The 22,104-nt window shown below is 41.2% G+C and overlaps 1 non-coding gene across 1 annotated transcript; it reads left to right on the forward strand.

Annotated features, from left to right (window-relative positions):
* The first annotated feature begins 3,457 nt into the window (after positions 1-3,457).
* On the forward strand, positions 3,458-3,530 carry TRNAK-UUU (transfer RNA lysine (anticodon UUU)). Its single transcript has one exon. It is a non-coding gene; the product is annotated as a tRNA-Lys (tRNA).
* The last annotated feature ends 18,574 nt before the right edge of the window (positions 3,531-22,104 follow it).

Below are 22,104 nucleotides of genomic sequence, written 5' to 3' on the forward strand. Positions count from 1 at the left end.
TAGATTATGAGCTCTTTATTGCAAAATTCAGTCTTAAATTTTTAAAAGTAGGGAAAACAACTAGGCCATTCAGGTATGACCTAAATCAGATCCCTTATGATTATACAGTGGAAGTGACAAATAGATTCAAGGGATTAGATCTGGTAGACAGAGTGCCTGAAGAACTATGGAAGGAGATTCATAACTTTCTACAGGAGGTGGTGACCAAAACCATCTCCAAGAAAAAGAAATGCAAGAAGGCAAAGTGGTTATTTGAGGAGGCTTTACAAATAGCTGGGGAAAGAAATGAAAGGCAAAGGAGAAAGGGACAGATACACCCAACTGAATGTGGAGTTCCAGAGAATAGCAAGGAGCAATAAGAAGGCCTTCTTAGATGAATAATGCAAAGAAATAGAAGAAAACAATAGAATGGGACAGACTAGAGATCTCTTCAAGAAAATTGGAGATATTTAGGGAACATTTCATGCAAGGATGGGCACTATAAAGGACAGAAACGGTAAGCTAACAGAAACAGAAGAGATTAAGGAGAGATGGTAAGAATACACAGAAGAACTATACAAAAAACATCTTGCTGCTGCTGCTAAATCACTTCAGTCGTGTCCGACTCTGTGCGACCCCATAGACGGCAGCCCACCAGGCTCTGCCATCCCTGGGATTCTCCAGGCAAGAACACTGGAGTGGGTTGCCATTTCCTTCTCCAGTGCATGAAAGTGAAAAGTGAAAGTGAAGTCGCTCAGTCGTGTCCGACTCTTCGCGACCTCATGGAATGCAGCCCACCAGGCTCCTCCATCCATGGGATTTTCCAGGCAAGAGTACTGGAGTGGGTGGCCATTGCCTTCTCCGAAAACACATCTTAATGACCCATATAACCATAATGGTGTGGTCACTCACCTACAGCCAGACATCCTGGGGTGTAAAGTCAAGTGGGCCTTAGGATGCATTACATGAACAAAGCTAGTAGAGGAATTCCAGCTGAGCTATTTAAAATCCTAAAAGATGATGCTGTTAAAGTGCTGCACTAAATATGCCAGCAAATTTGGAAAACTCAGCAGTGCCCACAGGACTGGAAAAAGTCAGTTTTCTAATCCCAAAGACGGCAATGCCAAAGAATGTTCAAATTACCATACAGTTGCACTGATTTCACATGCTAGCAAGGTTATGCTCAAAGTCCTTCAAGCTAGGCTTCAGCAGTACATGAGCCAAGAGCATCCAGATGTACAAGCTGGGTTTAGAAAAGCTAGAGGAACCAGAGATAAAATTGCCAACATCCATTGGATCATAGAGAAAGCAAAAGAATTCCAGAAAAACATCTACTTCTGCTTCATTGACTATGCTAAAGCCTTTGTGTGGATCACAACAAACTATGGAAAATTCTTAAAGAGATAGAAATATCAGACCACCTAGGTAAGGTTTCTCCTGAGAAACCTGTATGCATATCAGGAAGCAACAGTTAGAACTGGACATGGAACAACGTACTGGTTCCAAATTGGGAAAGGAGTACGTCAAGGCTGAATATTGTCACCCTGTTCATTTAACTTCTATGCAGATTACATCATGAGAAATACTAGGTTGGATGAATCACAGGCTGGAATCAAGATTGCTGGGAGAAATATCAACAACCTAAGATAAGCAGATGATGAACAGAAAAGAGGAAAGTGAAAAAACTGGCTTAAAATTCAATATTAACAAAACTAAGATCATGACATCCAGTCCCATCACTTAATGGCAAATATAAGAGGAAAAGTGGAAGAAGTGACAGATTTTCTTTTCTTGGGCTCCAAAATCACCGTGGATTGTGACTGCAGCCATGAAATTAAAAGATACTTGCTCCTTGGAGGGAAAGCTATGACAAATCCAGACTGTGTATTAAAAAGCCGAGACATCACTTTGCTGACAAAAGTCAAAGCTGTGGTTTCTCCAGTAGTCATGTACAGATGTGAGAGTCAGACCATTAAGAAGGCTGAGCCTCAAAGAATTGACGCTTTCAAATTGTGCTTCTGGAGAACTCTTGAGAGTCCCTTGGACTGCAAGGAGATCAAACCAGTCAATCCTAAAGGAAATCAGTCCTGAATATTCATTGGAAGGACTGATGCTGAAGCTCCAATATTGTGACCACCTGATGTGAAGAGCCGACTCATTGCAAAAGGCCCTGATGCTGGGAAAGATCGAAGGCAAAAGGAAAAGGGAGTGGCAGAGAATGAGATGGTTAAATAGCATCACTGACTCAATGGACATGAATTTGAGTAGACTCCAGGAGATAGCGAAGGACAAAGAAGCCTGGCATGCTGCAGTCCATGGGGTCGCAAAGAGTTGCACACGACTTAGCGACTGAATAACACAGTCCATATGTTGAAATCCTAACCCTCAAGGTGAAGATATTAGGAGGTGGGTCTTTGCAGAGGTGATCTCAGTGATAGGGATGGAGCCCTCATGAGTGGAGTTATTGACTCTGTAAAAGAGGGGAAGAAAGTTCCCTTGCTCCCTTCCACCATGTGAGGGCGCAACAAGAAGATGCCAACCATGAACCAGACGTTGAACTCTTTCCAGACAAGGAGCCTGCTGGCACCTTTGATGTTGACCTTCCCAGATGGCAGAACTGAGAGAAATTAATTTCCACTTTTTATAAGCTACCCAGTTTATGGTTTTATTGTTATAGAAGCCCAAATGGGCTAAGAAAGATAGGAATTGTCTCCCAATAACCATACTCCAAAAAGTGATAAACCAAACTTTATATTATTACCTAAAGTTGGGGTTGTATATCTGATGATTTTTCTACAACAAAAATGTATTCCTTTAGTAAGAGGACATTTTAAGTTTAAAAAACAAAAAAGTGAGGCTGTATTTTAAAATTAATAAATAACTTTATGCATTGAAATTTTCACACATCTAAATATTTCTAAGGAAGTTGTATTTAAATAATTTGGAATGAAAATATCCTTGAAATAAGATTTATATAGATACAGTGAGAAAATGGTCTTTTCACAAAGGAATAACATAGTTTGTTTAGGATATTTCAGTTATAATTTATTAGGAGCTATGATAATTAAAATATTATGATAACACTGCCTGAATTGCATAATTTTGTATCAGACTTAATATTTCAATATTTAGATTACTTATCGGGTAAAAGAGACATTTTATTTTATAAATTTGGAGAAGGAAATGGCAACCCACTCCAGTGTTCTTGCCTGGAGAATCCCAGGGATGGGGGAGCTGGTGGGCTGTCGTCTCTGGGGTCGTACAGAGTCGGACACGACTGAAGTGACTTAGCAGCAGCAGCAGCAGTAAACCAAAATCCCTTGGTACTTGTGACATACAAACATTATATTTAATAGTATTAGAGTTACTTAATATAATTACATTTATGCAGTTCCTATGTTCAAATTATTTTGGATGAAAAACAATTATCTACGAAGTTAAAACTTATGTATACTTAAATTAAGAAAGCCTAGAGAGTGCCTGGATAGCTTAGTTGGTAGAGCATCAGACTTTTAATCTGAGGGCCCAGGGTTCAAGTCCCTGTCCAGGCATAAAACAAAACAAAATTTCTTTTAAAAAAGGAGAAAAACTAACTCAGTCTTCTTTTAAACTGAAAATTATGAGATGACTGCTTCATCTCAATGCTGTTTACCAGACCAAGGTTAAATCTGTATGTACAGAGAACCAAGAAACAGACCCGAGCGTGTGTGGTCATTAAATGCGTGACAGAATTGACACTGCACTACAGTAAGGAAATGATGGACTTTTCAGTAAGTGGTTCTGGGTACACTGGATACTCACGTTTTAAAAAAAAAAAAGAGTCTTGCTTCCTATCTCACAACATATGCAAAAATCAATGCCAAATGCATTATAGATTTTAAAATTGAAATAAAAAAAAATACTAGGACATTTCAAAACAAGAACACAGAGAACTATCTTCTTAACTTTGGGAAAAGTAAACAGACACAGAAAGCACTAACCTTAGAGTTTAAAGAGCAATATATTGGGCAGTGTTAAAATTGACAACATGTCTTCATCAAACAAGTCATGGACTGGAAGAAGATATTTTAATTCCTGTATTCTTTGAAGGGCTTGTAGTTGGAATATATAAATCCTAGAATCAATAGGGGTTTCCTCAATGGCACAGCAGGTAAAGAATCCGCTTGCAATGCAGGGGACACAGGAAATGTGAGTTGGACTACTGGGTTGGGAAGATCCCCTGGAGGAGGAAATGGCAACCCAGTCCAGTATTCTTGTCTGGAGAATCCCTTGGACAGAGGAGCCTGGTGGTATACTGTGCAGGGGATTGCAAGGAGTCAGACACAACTGCGCAGCTAAGTGCGCACACGTGCCTCAGAATCAATAAGATGACAAACAATCCAAGACTTCAGCTTTCAACCAAGGTGGAGTAAAAGAGGATAGAGTTCCCCACCCTGCTGAGACAGCTTTATAAAAAGATACAAAATATATGAAACAAACAAGGTGAGCACTGCAGTCATCCTGGTTTACTGCCTTACTTTCTAGGCCACAGCACAGGGCGCTTGGAGTCCTCTGAGTTGAGGAGATGGATCTGGAAGTTGGCTTAAAACTCAACATTCAGAAAACGAAGATCATGGCATCTGGTCCCATCACTTCGTGGGAAATAGATGGGGAAACAGTGGAAACAGTGTCAGACTTTATTTTGGGGGGCTCAAAAATCACTGCAGATGGTAATTGCAGCCATGAAATTAAGATGCTTACTCCTTGGAAGGAAAGTTATGACCAACCTAGATAGCGTATTCAAAAGCAGAGATATTACTTTGCCAACAAAGGTCCGTCTAGTCAAGGCTATGGTTTTTCCAGTGTTCATGTATGGATGTGAGAGTTGGACTGTGAAGAAAGCTGAGCACCTAAGAATTGATGCTTTTGAACTGTGGTGTTGGAGAAGACTCTTGAGAGTCCCTTGGACTGCAAGGAGATCCAACCAGTCCATCCTAAAGGAGATCAGTCCTGGGTGTTCATTGGAAGGACTGATGGTGAAGCTGAAGTTCCAATACTTTGGCCACCTCATGCAAAGAGTTGACTCATTTGAAAAGACTCTGATGCTGGGAAAGATTGGGGGCAGGAGGAGAAGGGGACGACAGAGGACAAGATGGCTGGATGGCATCACCAACTCGATGGACGTGAGTTTAAGTGAACTCTGAGAGTTGGTGATGAACAGGGAAGCCTGGTGTGCTGTGATTCATGGGGTCGCAAAGAGTCAAACACAACTGAGCGACTGAACTGAACTGAACTGAACTGTGGTTTGAAGCCACAAGACACTACACCAGATAGGAAAGAGCTACACAGAGAGAGCACTCAAGATCCCCACTCGGGGCGTCCCCAAACATCTCAGATGAGTATGGATTCGCAGATGCAGGTGAAGAAACCACCCAGCACTAGGGCCAGAGTCACCGGAAGGGACTGTAGGGAATAATTGCCAGGGAACCGTCCAGGTGGAAACAGTTCCTGTTCTCCCAGGCAGAGTCAAAAACATCATAATTCACGAAGTACTATAGGATTTTTGTCTCAGGCGTGGGGAAAAATTATCTCTAGACTAAATGCTGCTGTGACTCTGCCTGAGAGTACTTGATAGCAAGATCCCATAGGTTCAAACTGCTCCCAATAAACTTAACTCTGTCCTAAATCACAGCTCGGTATATTCATAGGAAAGCAAAAATATCTAACACCAACTCGTTTTCTACAGTTGTGCCCACAGTTTTCCCCATTTACAACTTGTACCACTATTTAATATACTTTTAATCTGCTAAAAATATTAACTGACTGCTCTCCTAAATCTAAAGATAATATCATTTTAGTATAAACATATATCGCATATTTTTGTAAAATTTGTCAAAGTCTGATTAGTGTGCCTTAAGTGCATGCTTCTTTCACTGTTTATAACATGTGATTTGATAATCAAAAATTCTGGATTTTACATTGATCAGACATTACAAAGAAACAGGTAAATATGACTCACAAATGAGGAGAAAACTCAGCTGAAGCCAATCCAGTAGTGATATGCTGCTGCTGCTAAGTCGCTTCCCAGGCTCGCCTGTCCCTGGGATTCTCCAGGCAAGAACACTGGAGTGGGTTGCCATTTCCTTCTCCAACGCATGAAAGTGAAAAGTGAAAGTGAAGTCGCTCAGTTGTGTCCGACTCTTCACAACCCCATGGACTACAGGCTACCAGGCTCCTTCATCCATGGGATTTTCCAGGCAAAAGTACTGGAGTGGGTTGCCATTGCCTTCTCCGAGTAGTGATATAGATGGTAAAATTATTTGACAAACTTATAAAAGGTGTTACAGCTGTATATCTTATGTTCAGTAAGCTAGAGCAGTGATTTAACATGTTATGTAGAGACATGGAAGATACTAAAAAGACCTAAATCAACTTTTATAGATGAAAATTATAATGACTGAGAGGAAAAACATACTACATGCAATTAATAGCAGATAAGACATCACAGAAGAAAGTTTTAGTGAATTTAGACATAGAGAAATAGGAACAGAGAAAGAAAAAAAAGATTGAAAAAAATGCACAGAGCATTAGTGAAAATGGCACTGGCTCAAAGAATCTATATGCATATAATTGGAGTCTCCAAAGTGGGAAGCACTGAAGAATACTTGACAAGATAATGGCCAAAAATTATCCAAATTTGTTGCAACTGTAAATCCATAGATTCGAGACATAGCATCACTGAGAGAAATTAAAGACCCAAGTAAGATATACTTAGTTCATGGATAGAAAGTCAATATTATTAACTTGTCAGTTTTCTCCCAGAACAATCTGTAAATTTAACACAATTCCAATCACTACCTCAGCAAGCATTTTTTCCAAAATTGATAAGCTGATTCTGAAAATCATATGGAAATGCAAAGGACCTAAGTAGCTACAACTTTGGAAAGGGGCAAAGTTAGAGAATTTATGCTACTTGACTCCAAGACATAGAAACCCACCTTATAAAGACAGTGTAGTACTGTCTTTTGGAGAAGGCAGTGGCACCCCACTCCAGTACTCTTGCCTGGAAAGTCCCATGGACAGAGGAGCCTGGTAGGCTGCAGTCCATGGGGTTGCTAAGGGTCAGACACAACTGAGGGACTTCACTTTCACTTTTCACTTTCACACATTGGAGAAGGAAATGGCAGCCCACTCCAGTGTTCTTGCCTGGAGAATCCCAGGGACGGGGAAGCCTGGTGGGCTGCCGTCTATGGGGTCGCACAGTGTCAGACACGACTGAAGCGACTTAGCAGCAGCAGCAGCAGCAGTACTGTCTTTGATAGTACTGGCATCAAGATAGAAAAATGTGAAAAAATTGGAACTAGAGTTACCATATGATCCAATAATCCCACTCTTAGACATCAATGTAGAAATGATGAAAACTCTTAATTTGAAAAGATACATGTGCCCCAATATTCATAGCAGTACCTTTACAATGGCCAAGGCATGGAAGCAACCTAAATGTCCATCGACAGATGAATGGATAAAGAATATCTGTTACACACACACACACACACACACACACAGTGGAATATTACTCAACCACAAAAAAGAATGAACCAATGCCATTTGCACCAACATGAGTGGACTAGGGAATTATCACACAGTGAATTATGTGAGACAAAGACAAATATCCTGTGATATCGCTTATATATGGAATCTAAAAAAATGATACAAATGAACTTATATACAAAACAGAAACAGACTCACAGACATAGAAAACAAACTTATAGTTACCAATCGGGAAGTTGGGGTAAAGGATAAATTAGGAGTTTGGGATTAGCAGATACAAATTACTATATATAAAATGAGCAACAAGGTTATCGCACAGGGAGCTATATTCAATATCTTACAATAAACTATAATGGAAGAGAAAAGAAAAAAGATAGGCAAATGGATTAATGGAACAGAAAACAGTCCGGAAATAGACTCACACACACATGGTCAATTGATTTTTGACAAAGGTGCACAGGCGATTCAAACAAGAAAGAATAGTCTTTTCAATCATTGATGCTAAAGCAATTGGATACCAAAATGCAAGAACAACAACAACAAATTCAAACCATACCTTGCAGCACATGTGCAGATATACCTCACAATAGATTATAAATAATTAAAGTAGAACCCAATAAAAAGAAAACTTCTGGAAAAAGCATAAAGATTTTCTCTTCTGGAGAAAATCTGTGTGACTGAGTTATGCAAAGATCTCTTAGATATGATGCTCAAAGCATGATCCAAAAAGGAAAAAAAAAATGATAAATTGGTCTTTTATCAAAATTAAGAATGCCTGCTCTTTGAAAGATACCACTGAGAGAATGAAAAGACAAGCCACAAGCTGGGGGAGGAAATATTTGCAAATCACATATTTGATAAAGGCCTTGTCTCCAAAATAAAGCTATACAAAACTTAATAATAAGTAATAGACAGCCTAATTAAAACATGGGCAAAAGATTTGTATGTATATATATTTAACCAGAAAAAGACTCACAGATGGCAAATAAGCCATATCAAAAGATGTACTCAGCATCATTAGGCATTCAGTTCAGTTCAGTTCAGTCGCTTAGTCGTGTCCAACTCTGCGACCCCACGAATTGCAGCACACCAGGCCTCCCTGTCCATCATCAACTCCCGGAGTTCACTCATTAGGGAAACACAAATTAATATCACAATTAGATACCACTACACATCTATTGTGCTCAGTCACTGAGTCTGGTGCTTTGAAGCCCCATGGACACACATATCAGAACACTTAAAATTGAAAACACTCAAAAAAAGGAGATCATGGCATCTGGTCCCATCACTACATGGAAACTAGATGGGGAAACAATGGAAAGAGTGACAGAATTTATTTTCTTGGGCTCCAAAATCACTGCAAATGGTGACTGCAGCCACAAAATTAAAAGACGCTTGCTCCTTGGAAGAAAAACTATGACACACTTAGACAGCATATTAAAAAGCGGAGACATTACTTTGCTGACAAAGATCTGAACACTCAAAGCTATGGTTTTTCCAGTAGTCATGTATGGATGTTAGTGTTGGACCATAAAGAAGGCTGAATGCTGAAGAACTGATGCTTTGAACTGTGATGCTGGAAAAGACTTGAGAATCCCTTGTTCTGCAAGGATATCAAACCAGTCAATCCTAAAGGAAACCAATCTTCAATATTCATTCAATTCAGTTCAGTTCAGTTGCTCAGTCTTGTCCAACTCTTTGTAACCTTATGGACTGCAGCACACCAGGCTTCCCTGTCCACCACCAACTCCTGGAGCTTGCTCAAACTCATGTCCATGGAGTCAGTGATGCAATCCAACCATCTCATCTTCTGTCATTCCCTCCCTTTTCCTCCTGCCTTCAATCTTTCCAAGCATCAGGGTCTTTTCCAATAAGTCAGTTCTTCGCATCAAGCGGCCAAGGTATTGGAGCTTCATCTTCAGCATCAGTCCCTCCAATGAATATTCAGGACTGATTTCCTTTAGGAATACTTTGATTGGATTGACAGGTTTGATCTCCTTGCAGTCCAAGGAGCTGTCAAGGCTCTTCTCCAACACTACAGTTCAAAAGCATCAATTCTTTGGCAGTCAGCCTTCTTTATGGTCCAGCTCTCACATCCATACATGACTACTGGGAAAATCATAGCCTTGACTAGATGAACATTTGTTGGCAAAGTAATGTCTCTGCTTTTTAATATGCTATCTAGGTTTGTCATAGCTTTCTTCCAAGCAGCAAGCGTCTTCCAATGTCATGGCTGCAGTCACCATCTGCAGTGATTTTGGAGCCCAAGGAAAAAAGTCTGTCACTGTTTGCATTGTTTCCCCATCTATTTGCCATGATTTGATGGTACTGGATGCCATGATCTTCGTTTTTTGAATGTTGAGTTTAAGCCAGCTTTTTCACTCTCCTCTTTCACTTTCATCAAGAAGCTATTTAGTTCCTCTTCACTTTCTACCATAAGGATAGTATCATCTGTTTATCTGAGGTTATTGATATTTCTCCTGGTAGTCTTGATTCCTCCTTGTGCTTCATCCAGCCCAGAATTATGCATGATGTACTCTGCATATAAGTTAAATAAGCTTGGTGACAATATACAGCCTTGACGTACTCCTTTCCCGATTTGGAACCAGTCTGTTGTTCCACATCTGGTTCTAACTGTTGCTTCTTGACTGTCATACAGATTTCTCAGGAGGCAGATAAGGTGGTCTGGTATTTCTGTCTCTTAATGAATTTTCCACAGTTTGTTGTGATCCACATAGTCAAAGGTTTGGCGTAGTCAATAAAGCAGAAATAGATGTTTTTCTGGAATTCTCCTGTTTTTTCAATGATCCAATGGATGTTGGCAATTTGATTTCTAGTTCCTCTGCCTTTTATAAATCCAGATTGAACATCTAGAAGTTCGTGGTTCATGTCCTGTTGAAGCCTGGCTTGGAGAATTTTGAGCATTACTTTGCTAGCGTGTAAAATGAGTGCAATTGTGTGATAGTTTGAATATTCTTTGGCATTGTCTTCTTTTGTATTGGAATGAAAACTGACCTTTCCAGTCTTGTGGCCACTGCTGAGTTTTCCAAATTTGCTGGCATATTGAGTGCAGCACTTTCACAGCATCATCTTTTAGGATTTGAAATAGCTCAACTGGAATTCCATCACCTCCACTAGCTTTTTTCATAGTGATGCTTCCTAAGACCCATTTGGTTTCACATTCTAGCATGTCTGGCTCTACATGAGTGATCACACCATGGTGGTTATCTGGGTCATGAAGATCTTTTTTGTATAGTTTTCTGTATATTCTTGCCACCTCTTCTTAATATCCTTTGCTTCTGTTAGGTCCATACCATTTCTGTCCTTTATTGTGCCCATCTTTGCATGAAATGTTGCCTTAGTAGCTCTAATTTTCTTGAAGAGATCTCTAGTCTTTTCCATTCTATTTTTTTCCCTCTCTATTTCTTTGCATTGATCACTGAAGAAGGCTTTCTCATCTCTTCTTGCTATTCTTTGGAACTGTTCATTCAGATGGGTATATCTTACCGTTCTCCTTTGCCTCTAGCTTCTCTTCTCTTCTCACCTCTTTGTAAGGCCTCCTCAGGCAAACATTTTACCTTTTAGCACTTCTTTTTCTTGGGGATAGTCTTGATCCCTGCCTCCTGTACAATGTCACTAACCTCCGTCCATAGTTCTTCAGGCACTGTATCAGATCTAATCCCTTGAATCTTTCTCACTTCCACTGTATAATCGTAAGTGGTTTAATTTAAGTCATACCTGAATGATCTAGTGGTTTTCCCTACTTTCTTCAATTTCAGTCTGAAGTTGGCAATAAGGAGTTCATGATCTGAGCCACAGTCAACTCCTGGTCTTGTTTTTGCTAATTGTATAGAGTTTCTCCATCTTCAGCTGCAAAGAATGTAGTCAGTCTGATTTCAGTATTGACCATCTGGTGATGTCCATGTGTAGAGTTGTCTCTTGTGTTGTTGGAAGAGGGTGTTTGCTATGACCAGTGCATTCTCTTAGCCAAACTCTATTAGCCTTTGCCCTGCTTCATTTTGTACTCCAAGGTCAAACTTGCCTGTTACTCCAGGTATCTCTTGACTTCCTTCTTTTGGTTTCCAGTCCCCTATGATGAAAAGGACATTTTTTTTTTTTTTTTTGGTGTTAGTTCTAGGTCTTGTAGGTCACCATAAAACTGTTCAACTTTAGCTTCCTTGGAATTACTGGTTGGGGCATAGACTTGAATTACTGTGATATTGAATAGTTTGCCTTGGAAATGAACAGAGATCATTCTGTTGTTTTTCAGATTGCACCCAAGTAGTGCATTTCAAACTCTTTTGTTGACTATGGTGGCTACTCCATTTCTTCTAAGTGATTCTTGCCCACGGTAGTAGATATAATGGTCATATTAATTAAATTCACCCATTCCAGTCCATTTTGCTTCATTGATTCCTAAAATGTCAATTTTCACTCTTACCATCTCCTGTTTGACAATGGACCTAACATTCCAGGTTCCTACGCAATATTGTTCTTTATAGCATTGGACTTTACTTTCATCACCAGTCACATCTACAACTGGGTATTGTTTTTGGTTTGGCTCTGACTCTTTATTCTTTCTGGAGTTATTTCTGCACTCTTCTCCAGTAGCATATAGGCCCATACTGACCTGGAGAGTTTATCTTTCACTGTCCTATCTTTTTGCCTTTTCATACTGTTTATGGGTTTCCCCAGGCAAGAATACTGAAGTGGTTTGCCATTCCCTTCTCCAGTGGACCACATTTTGTTAGAACTTTCCACCATGACCAGTCTGTCTTGGGTGGCCCCACATGGCATACTTCATAGTTTTGTTGAGTGAGACAAGGCTTTGATCCATGTAATCAGTTTGGTTAGTTTTCTGTGATTGCTATTCATTAAAAGGACTGATGCTGAAGCTGAAGCTCCAATATTTTGGCCACCTGTTGTGAAGAGTTGACTCATTAGAAGAGACCCTGATGCTGGGAAAGATTAAAGGCAGGAACAGAAGGGGACAACAGAGGACAAGATGGTTGGATGGCATCACTGACTCAATGGACATGAGTTTGAGTAAACTCTGGGAGATGGTGAAGGATGGGGAAGCCTGGCATGCTGCAGTCCATGGGGTCACAAAAAGTCAGACATGATTGAGCAACTGAACAGCAACAACAAAATTTGAAGAGTTGAGATGATTGAACAACTGATACTCTCATACACAGCTTATGAGAATGTAAAATGGAAGACATTTTGGCAGTTTCTTATGAAGTTAAGCATACACATAACATATGACCCAGACATTCCACTCCTAAATACCTGAGATAAATGAAATATGTTCACTCAAACTCTTTTGTGCCAATGTTCTTAGCCCCTTTATTTTAAATAGCCCCAAACTGGAAACTACTTGAATGCCTTAATGGTTAATGGATGTCATATATCTGTACAGTGGGTTACTACTTAGCATGCCTTAATGGTTGCTGCTGCTGCTGCTGCTAAGTCACTTCAGTCGTGTCCGACTCTGTGCGACCCCATAGATGGCAGCCCATCAGGCTCCACCGTCCCTGGGATTCTCCAGGCAAGAACACTGGAGTGGATTGCCATTTCCTTCTCCAATGCATGAAAGTGAAAAGTGAAAGTGAAGTCACTCAGTCGTGTCCGACTCTTAGCGACCCCATGGACTGCAGCCTACCAGGCTCCTCTGTCCACAGGATTTTCCAGGCAAGAGTACTGGAGTGGGGTGCCATTGCCTTCTGGATGTCATGTATCTGTACAGTGAGTTACTACTTAGCAGTAGAAAGGGATGGACTAGTGATATGTGTAATGACGTGGATGAATCTCAGCATAATTATTCTGAGTAAAAAATGTGAGAGCCAAATAAAAGTGTATGTACATCATGTGAAATGCCAGGCTGGATGAAGCACAAGCTGGAATCAAGATTGCCGGGAGAAATATCAATAACCTCAAATATGCAGATGACACCACCCTTATGGCAGAAAGCAAAGAAGAACTAAAGAGCCTCTTGATGAAAGTGAAAGAGGAGAGTGAAAAGACTGGCTTAAAACTCAACATTCAGAAAATCAAGATCATGGTGTCCGGTCCCATCACATCATGGCAAATAGATGTGGAAACAGTGGCAGACTTTATTTTCTTGGGCTCCAGAATCACTGCAGATTGTGACTGCAGTCATGAAATTAAAAAAGACGCTTACTCCTTGGAAGGAAAGTCTTGACCAACCTAGTTCAGTTCAGTTCACCAACCTAGACAGCATATTAAAAAGCAGAGACATTAGTTTGACAACAAAGGTCCGTCTAGTCAAAGCTATGGTTTTCCCAGTAGTCAGGTACAGATGTGAGAGTTGGACTATAAAGAGAGCTGAAAGTTGAAGAATTGATGCTTTTGAACTGTGGTGTTGGAGAAGACTCTTGAGAGTCCCTTGGACTTCAAGGAAATTCAACCAGTCCATCCTAAAGGAAATCAGCCCTGAATATTCTTTGGTAGAACTGATGCTGAAGCTGAAACTCCAATACTTTGCCCTCCTGATGCGAAAAACTGACTCATTTGAAAAGACCCTGATTCTGGGAAAGATTGAAGGTGGGAGGATAAGGGGATGACAGAGGATGAGATGGTTGGATGGAATCACCAACTCAATGGACATGAGTCTGAGCAAACTCCAGGAGTTGGTGATGGACAGGGAGGCCTGGTGTACTGCAGTCCATGGGGTTGCAAAGAATAGGACATGACTGAGGAATTGAACTGAATTGAATGTGATCTTATTTATAGAAAATTCTAGAAATATAAACAGATGATAATGACATCATTGATCCTACCATAGATGAATCAGTGGTTATCTGGAGCTGGGCGGGATTGACTGTGGTGATGGTTTCTTGATGTGTACATAGATCTAAATTTGTCAACCCATACACTTTCAATATGTCCAGTGAATTGCATGTCAATCATACTTCAATAAAGTTGCTTTAAAAATAGAACAAGATAGCCAATCCAGTAGGGAAAAAAAAGGGCCAGAGGCTATAAACTTAGGCAAAACTAAACTATGGAAGTCAGGAAATAGTGTGTGTGAGGGGCAGTGGGAAGTTGGGTGATAATGTTGATTTCTCGATTTGGGTGCTGGCTTCAAGAGTGTGTTTACTGTTGGAAATTCATTCAGCTGAACACTTGTGATTTGTGCATATTTCTGTATTTGTGTTATTGCCTTCATTTTTTTTTTTTTTAGAAAAAGCTTATGAAAAGCAGTTATATATACATCTGTGTTCATGGTGCAGAACTTTGTGGCAGGTTGCAGCTCTCTTTCAGGGTAAAGTCTCTGCTACTCTTATTCTAGGGATGAGTCCTTTCATTGTGCTTTTCCAGGTGGTAGAAAAATGTCCTCAGAAGTTTCTCAGAAAGCTGTTTATTATTTTTATAAGTGAAGGATGTGCCGATTTTAGCTTCAAAGAAATCAGCAACCTCTTCCAGACAGGAAATTGCTGGGGAAATGAAATTAGATTGTTGAGAATGTTAGTGCAGTTAGATTCCAGTGGGGTGGTGCCTTGGAGTGCTGGCCAATTTGCCTGTTCAGCTCTTGTGCTTCTTCTCTGAGAACTGCCTCCCTTCCCAAGCCCACCAGGGTAGATTCTTTGGCTGTGGTTGCACTCTCGGATGCTCTTGCCTGTGATGACAGCTGATGGTACCACTTGATGTATGGGATAACAATTGATAAGCCAATCAGATTCACTCTTGAAGAATTTGGATTGGAGACTGAGACTTTAATTAGTTAAAGGTTCCTGAAGCTGGGAGGTCTAGCTGCTCTCCAGGAAGGAGAAATGAGATGTCTATTGAGGGAGGGATTAAATCTCCCTCAGAAGTACCAGAAAGGGAGAGAGAATTCTGGTTTCAGCTTCTCCAGGGCCACCCTGGAGTTCTTGCCCTTGGAATTCATTAGATTTTATGTGTTAAATTAAAACTTTCCTTTTTTCTATTAATACATATTATAACCTGAGTGGTTTCTCTTCCTTGTATCCAGAGGATTCCTGTCTAAGACACATGGCAAGTAATCTCAGTAAAAATCTGGTTGTGGTGGCAGAAGGGAAGAGTTGGATCATATGGAATCTCACATTTGTAGTGAAACTTCCAAGTTGTCCAAGCTTCTCCTCCATATCAGGAATTCCTCCTGAGAAACCCACTGTGTCTCTGCTTGACCACCACAAGTCCTTTTTCACTCCTCCTTCCCTGCCTTCCTCTAACAGGTGTCTATTGAGTATCACTGCTGGCCAGGCACTGTTCTGGGTGCTTGGGATTGAGCAAACCAAAAAAAGAAAAAAAATTAATAAACACCAAAATCCTCTGTCTTCAAGGAGCTTATATTCAAATGAGGAGCAACAGAAGGTAAAAATTTTACATAATATTATAGAAGGTGATAACTCCTAGGAGAAAAAGAAAGTGAGTAGGTCCATTGCGGGGCTTCCTTGGTGGTTCATTTGGTAAAGAATCTGCCTTCAGTGCAGGAGGCACAGGAGACCTGTGTTCGCTCCCTGGGTCGGGAAGATCCCCTGGAGAAGGGCATATGGCAACCCACTCCAGAATCCCATGGACTGAGCCTGGTAGGCTGCGGTCCACAGGGTTGCAGAGTCGACATGATTGAAGCAACTCTGAACGCACACACAAGTCCACTGTACATAAATACCACATCTTCAATATCTTGTAATAGCCTATAATGGAAGAGAACCTGAAAAAGACGCATCTCTGAATATATCTGTGTGTTTATATATCTATAGAGATATAAACTGAATCACTTTGCCGTACACCTGAAACTATTTCTTTGTAAGTCAACTGAGGTGCTAGTGGTTCAGTCGCTAAGTCAGGTCTGACTGTGACCCCATGGACTATACTTCTCTGTCCATGAGATTCTCCAGGCAAGAATACTGGAGACCTGGGTTGCAATTTCCTTCTTCAAGGGATCTTCCTGACCTAGGGGTCAAACCCTCATCTCCTACATTGGCAGGCGGATTCTTTACCAGTGAGCACCTGGGAGGCGTGCTTTAGTAAAAAATTAATCTTTTTTAAGAAAGAAATAAAGTGGGTAGGGTAAGGGCCATGGACAGTGAGAGTGGTGAAGGGGTGTGCAGTTTAAAATGGTGTGGACCTGGGAACACGTCATTTGCAGACACTTCAGGGGGTGATGAAATCTGAGGAGCAGAGGAATCAGAATGAGCTGGAGGGACAGTTGTAAGAGATGAAGTGGGGACATTACAGGGGCCAGATCACATGGGGCCTGTAGGCAGACTCAAGGATTCTGAGTCTTTGAACTGGTGGGGGAACCATCGCTGGATGCTGAGCAGACAGACATACTCTGACTTATGTTTTAACACAAGTTAAAGACATACTCTGGCTTCAGACTATAAGAGGGGAAAGGCTAGATTCAGGGACATTGTGATTACTTTTAAGGCAACCAGTACTATTGGGTTAAAATCTGTGTTCTTATCAGTTTTACCCACTATTCTCAACTCTGTCTGAAGTATTTGAAATTTTGATTCTGTTTCTTTTAAAAAAATACTTTATCTGGTTATAAAACTAACCATATAGAGACTTCCCTGGTGGTCCAGTGGTTAAGACTCCTTGCTACCAAGGCAGGGGGCATAAGTTTGATCCCTGATCAGGAAACAAAGATCCCACATGCTTTATGGCACAGCCGAAAGATCAAAAAAAAAAAGAAAAACTAAACATACTATGCCAAAGCCTTTGACTGTGTGGATCACAATCAACTGTGGAAAATTCTGAAAGAGATGGGAATACCAGACCACCTGACCTGCCTCTTGAGAAACCTATATGCAGGTCAGGAAGCAAGAGTTAGAACTGGACATGGAACAACAGACTGGTTCCAAATAGGAAAAGGAGTTCGTCAAGGCTGTATATTGTCACCCTGCTTATTTAACTTATATGAAGAGTACATGGTGAAAAACCCTGGGCTGAAAGAAGCACAAGCTGGAATCAAGATTGCCGGGAGAAATATCAATAACCTCAGATATGCAGATGACACCACCCTTATGGCAGAAAGTGAAGAGGAACTAAAAAGCCTCTTGATGAAAGTGAAAGAGGAGAGTGAAAAAGTTGGCTTAAAGCTCAACATTCAGAAAACGAAGATCATGGCATCTGGTCCCATCACTTCGTGGGAAATAGATGGGGAAACAGTGGAAACAGTGTCAGACTATTTTTCTGGGCTCCAAAATTACTGCAGATGGTGACTGCAGCCATGAAATTCAAAGATGCTTACTCCTTGGAAGGAAAGTTATGACCAACCTAGATAGCATATTCAAAAGCAGAGACATTACTTTGCCAACAAAGATCCGTCTAGTCAGGGCTATGGTTTTTCCAGTAGTCATGTATGGATGTGAGAGTTGGACTCTGAAGAAAGCTGAGCACCAAAGAATTGATGCTTTTGAACTGTGGTGTTGGAGAAGACTCTTGTGAGTCCCCTGGACTGCCAGGAGATCCAACCAGTCCATTATAAAGGAGATCAGTCCTGGGTGTTCTTTGGAAGGACTGATGGTGAAGCTGAAGTTCCAATACTTTGGCCACCTCATGGGAAGAGTTGACTCATTGGAAAAGACTCTGATTCTGGGAGGGATTGGGGGCAGGAGAAGGGGACGACAGAGGATGAGATGGCTGGATGGCATCACCGACTCAATGGATGTGAGTTTGAGTGAACTCCGGGAGTTGGTGATGAACAGGGAGGCCTGGTGTGCTGTGATTCATGGGGTTGCAAAAGAGTCGGACACAACTGAGTGACTGAACTGAACTGAACTGAAACATATTATGTTCCTGGCAGGATAATTGGGAAACACACAAAAAAGAATCACCCAGTATATTACCTCCAAAGGGAACCACATTTCCATGTTTATATGGCATTTTAAGCTCTCCACTGTGCACTCTTGCTAAGTCACCTCAGTGCTGTCTGCAACCTGTAGCCCAGAAGGCTCCTCTGACCATGGGACTCTCCAGGCAAGAATACTGGAGGGGGCTGCCATGCCTTCCTCCAGGGGATCTTCCCCACCCAGGGATCGAAGTGTCTCTTACATCTCCTATATTGGCAGGCGGGTTTACATAATTTCCCTCCCCCAACAATTCTCCAGCAATTTGGAGGAAGACATTCACATTTTTTCCCTAAATATTTCATTTCCAGGCCAGGGTATCTTATTTTGGGGTTCATCAATGTGTTCCAAGGTTCTAGAAATCTCTTGAAAGCATAAACAAAGTTGTGTGTGTGTTTGTGTAGAGGAAAACATGTTTCTCCAACTTTTCAAAAGGGCTTTCACATCAAAGTAAGTTAAAAAGTGATACAAAACGTTTTGAGTATTTGCCTGCCACAGAATAACCTTATTTACCCCCAACTCAGTTCACAGAGGATGGTTTATTTATTTATTCCTTGCCTGTTTCACATGACTTTGGGGAATCTCAGTTTCCCAAACAGGGATCAAACCTGGGTTGGCACTGAAAGTGCAGCGTCCTAACCACTGGACCACCAGGGAATTTCCCGTAGGCATGGGTTTCTAGCAGCCATGTTTGTCTGACGTGTTGATACTCCATGCACTCGGCCACAGTTGATAGGGATGGTAAGCATTCCATGCTAAGCCAAGTTCTGTTGGGAACATGGAGCTGGGATGGAGACAAAGCCAGTTTCTGACAAGTAGACTAGAGAGACCGGAGAAAGTTGTCTCATGCAGACAGAGAAGAACGAAACAGACGGAGGAGGATAGAGCCAGGACTGCCAAGCCTTCCAGTGACATTTCATTTCCTGGCCTTAGCCCTTCCTAAAGCTCAGTTGTATTCCTAGCCCTGGATTCTCTGAGGCTCTTCTGTTTCCAGGGGTGATATTCAAAATATTTAAAGCCAGTATGCTATGGGAACCAATGCATCAGAGCAGATGCCAGAGATAAACAACTAGCAGAACTGTACCTGTGTATCTCATCTGAATGGCAGCCCTGTCTAAAGCATTAGGATTTATGACCCTCCTCTTGCCTAAGCCAGCTGAGTTTTCTGATGAATCAAAAGAGTTTTAGGGACTTTGCTAAAACTGGTGGTCCAGTGGCTAGGACTCTGAGCTCCCAATGCAAGGGGGCCCGGGTTCAATCCTTGGTCGGGGAACTAGATCCCGCATGCCACAACTAAGACGTGGTGTAGCCAAATAAATAAAAAATAAAAAAAATTTTTTTAAGTTTTAACAGATAGAGAGCCACTGCTCAGGCTAAACAGTTGGCAGAACAGTTCCGTGTGCAGTGGACAGCCCAGATTTCCCCATCCTGGTCTGCTTTCCTAGAATTATCTGTGGTTGGTAATGACCCCCTTATAGAACGGAGGTCACAACAAGAGTAGTCAGCTGTTGCCTGACCAGTTGAAGCTGAGTGTACGGAGATTATTGCCTGGCGTGATTTGGACACAATCCTATTAATGCAGCCCACAAGAAGATTAGCTTTTAGAGCAGCTAAGTCACGTCACACTGAACTTAAGATCAACCAAAACACCCTGGTATTTTCACATAAAATAGTCAAGCCATTTTTTCCATCATCTATATTAATGAGATGGTATTTGGAATTCAAACTCATAGCTGTTAAATCTCCAACCTCTCAAGAGCCTTTTAAAGACTCCATCACATTCGCCATCCCTCCTCTGCTTTGTGTCATCCACAGATTTGAAAACATTGCTCTGTTGTACTCTAGCATGACTAGGCTTGTCTGCAGCTCAGTCTGGGGAGCATAGCCAGCGACTGGAGTCTCAACTGGATATCATACGTTGCCCAGTTTCTAGAAGGCTGGACTGTGGTCAGACAGCTGAGTCAGCAATAGATATTCTTGTAAAAGGTACTGAGATGGGAATGTTAGAAATTTGTAGCCAGGGACAAAACTGAATCACAAACCAGATGGAATAACTGGAGCTTGGGGCAACTACAGATAGAAATTTCAGTAAAACAGGAGGGAAGTTTGGAGAATCCCGTTTTCTTTACACTCAGCCTACAACTGCTCTTGTCTGCATGAATGATTGACCTTTGCTGCCTGATTGTCCTCACTGACCTCGTTACCTTGGAGAAACCCTCTCCCTCACCTCCACCTTCCTCCACACTGCTTGGTAGAAATACTGAAGGACTTACCTGGTGGTTCAGTGGCTAAGACTCTGCGCTCCCAACGCAGGGGACCCAGGTTCAATCTCTGGTCAGGAAATTAGATCCCACGTACCGCAACTAAGCCCAGGTGCAACCAAGTAAATATTTTTTAAATACATAAATAAATAAAATAAAAATGCTGATCCAGATAGCACCAAAGACAGAGCCACTAAAGACTAGGATATTGCTAGACCTATAAATCTACAAAGAGCCAAGCTCAGGAAGCATGAAAGAAAAGGAGATGCCAAATCTAAATAGCAACTACAATCCAAAGTGCAAGCCTGATAAGGGGGTGCACAGAAGACCCTAACAGTGTTTTGCTGCCATGGAGACGCTTGTCAGCTCTTTCACCTCAGACTTCCAAACTCCCTGGTTTAAAAAGTGTGATTTCTGAAACCCAGTGCCTAGCTATGAGAATGCTAGTTGCTCAGTTGTGTCCAACTCTTTTTCAACTCCGTGGACTATAGCCAGCCAGGCTCCTCTGTCCATGAAATTCTCCAGGCAAGAATACTAGAGTGGGTTGCCATTCCCTTCTCCAGGGGATCTTCCCAACCCAGGGACTGAACCCACATCTCCTGCATTGCAGGCAGATTCTTTATCTTCTGAGCCACCAGAGAAGCCCAATGTCTTATCTATGTTCATTGTCAAAATTATTTTTGTACAAGTTATAGCTGATAATTTAGCCATATGTTTATTGTGGGCTTTCTTTCATTTTTTATGAGAATGTTAACTCCAGAGATTTCGTCAGTAATAAACAATGATGTATTTATCTGGAAACATTTACATCTTTGAATTCCTAGGTAAGGGATTAATGATCTTCAAATTGTTAGTTGCATGACAAAAAGTTGAAGTTGGCAATGACCAAAGGCTGAAATAAAAACCATTGTTAGAATCGTATTATAATTGTGGGCCATTTTAAATCAATAAAAATGAAGTTAAAATGTTTAAAATCTGTATAAAACTTGGCAATTTCCAAAAATGGTGCTGCTTTCTAGCCAATGTTTTTTCCTCTTATTTCATACCTTAAGAATTTTCATACAATTATTGCAAAAATGTATGCAGTTTTGTAGTGGAGAATGAAACTATTATAACCCGTGCATACTTTCACAGAGTTTCTTTTACACATTTTTTTCTAATGTCATTTAAATGTAAGCACTAATGTATTATTCTGACTTCCCAGATTGCTCAGAGGGTAAAGAGCATGTTTAGTATGTCTCCACCTACAGTGCAAGAGCGCATGTTTGATTCCTGGGTCAAGAAGGTCCCCTGGAGAAGGGCATGGCAACCCAGTCCAGTATTCTTGCCTGGAGAATCCCATGGACAGAGGAGCCTGGCGGGCTAAGGTCCATAGGGTCACAAAGAGTAAGACATGACTACAGTGACTGAGGACACACACTTTTTGTTCCAACAAAGAAACTTCTTTGTTCCCTTTCTTTTATCCTGCCTTTAGCTCCCCTGGTGGCTCAAGCAGT

This window comes from Bos taurus, chromosome 17 (assembly GCF_002263795.3).
Source record: "Bos taurus isolate L1 Dominette 01449 registration number 42190680 breed Hereford chromosome 17, ARS-UCD2.0, whole genome shotgun sequence".
In the NCBI taxonomy this organism is placed as follows: domain Eukaryota; kingdom Metazoa; phylum Chordata; class Mammalia; order Artiodactyla; family Bovidae; genus Bos; species Bos taurus.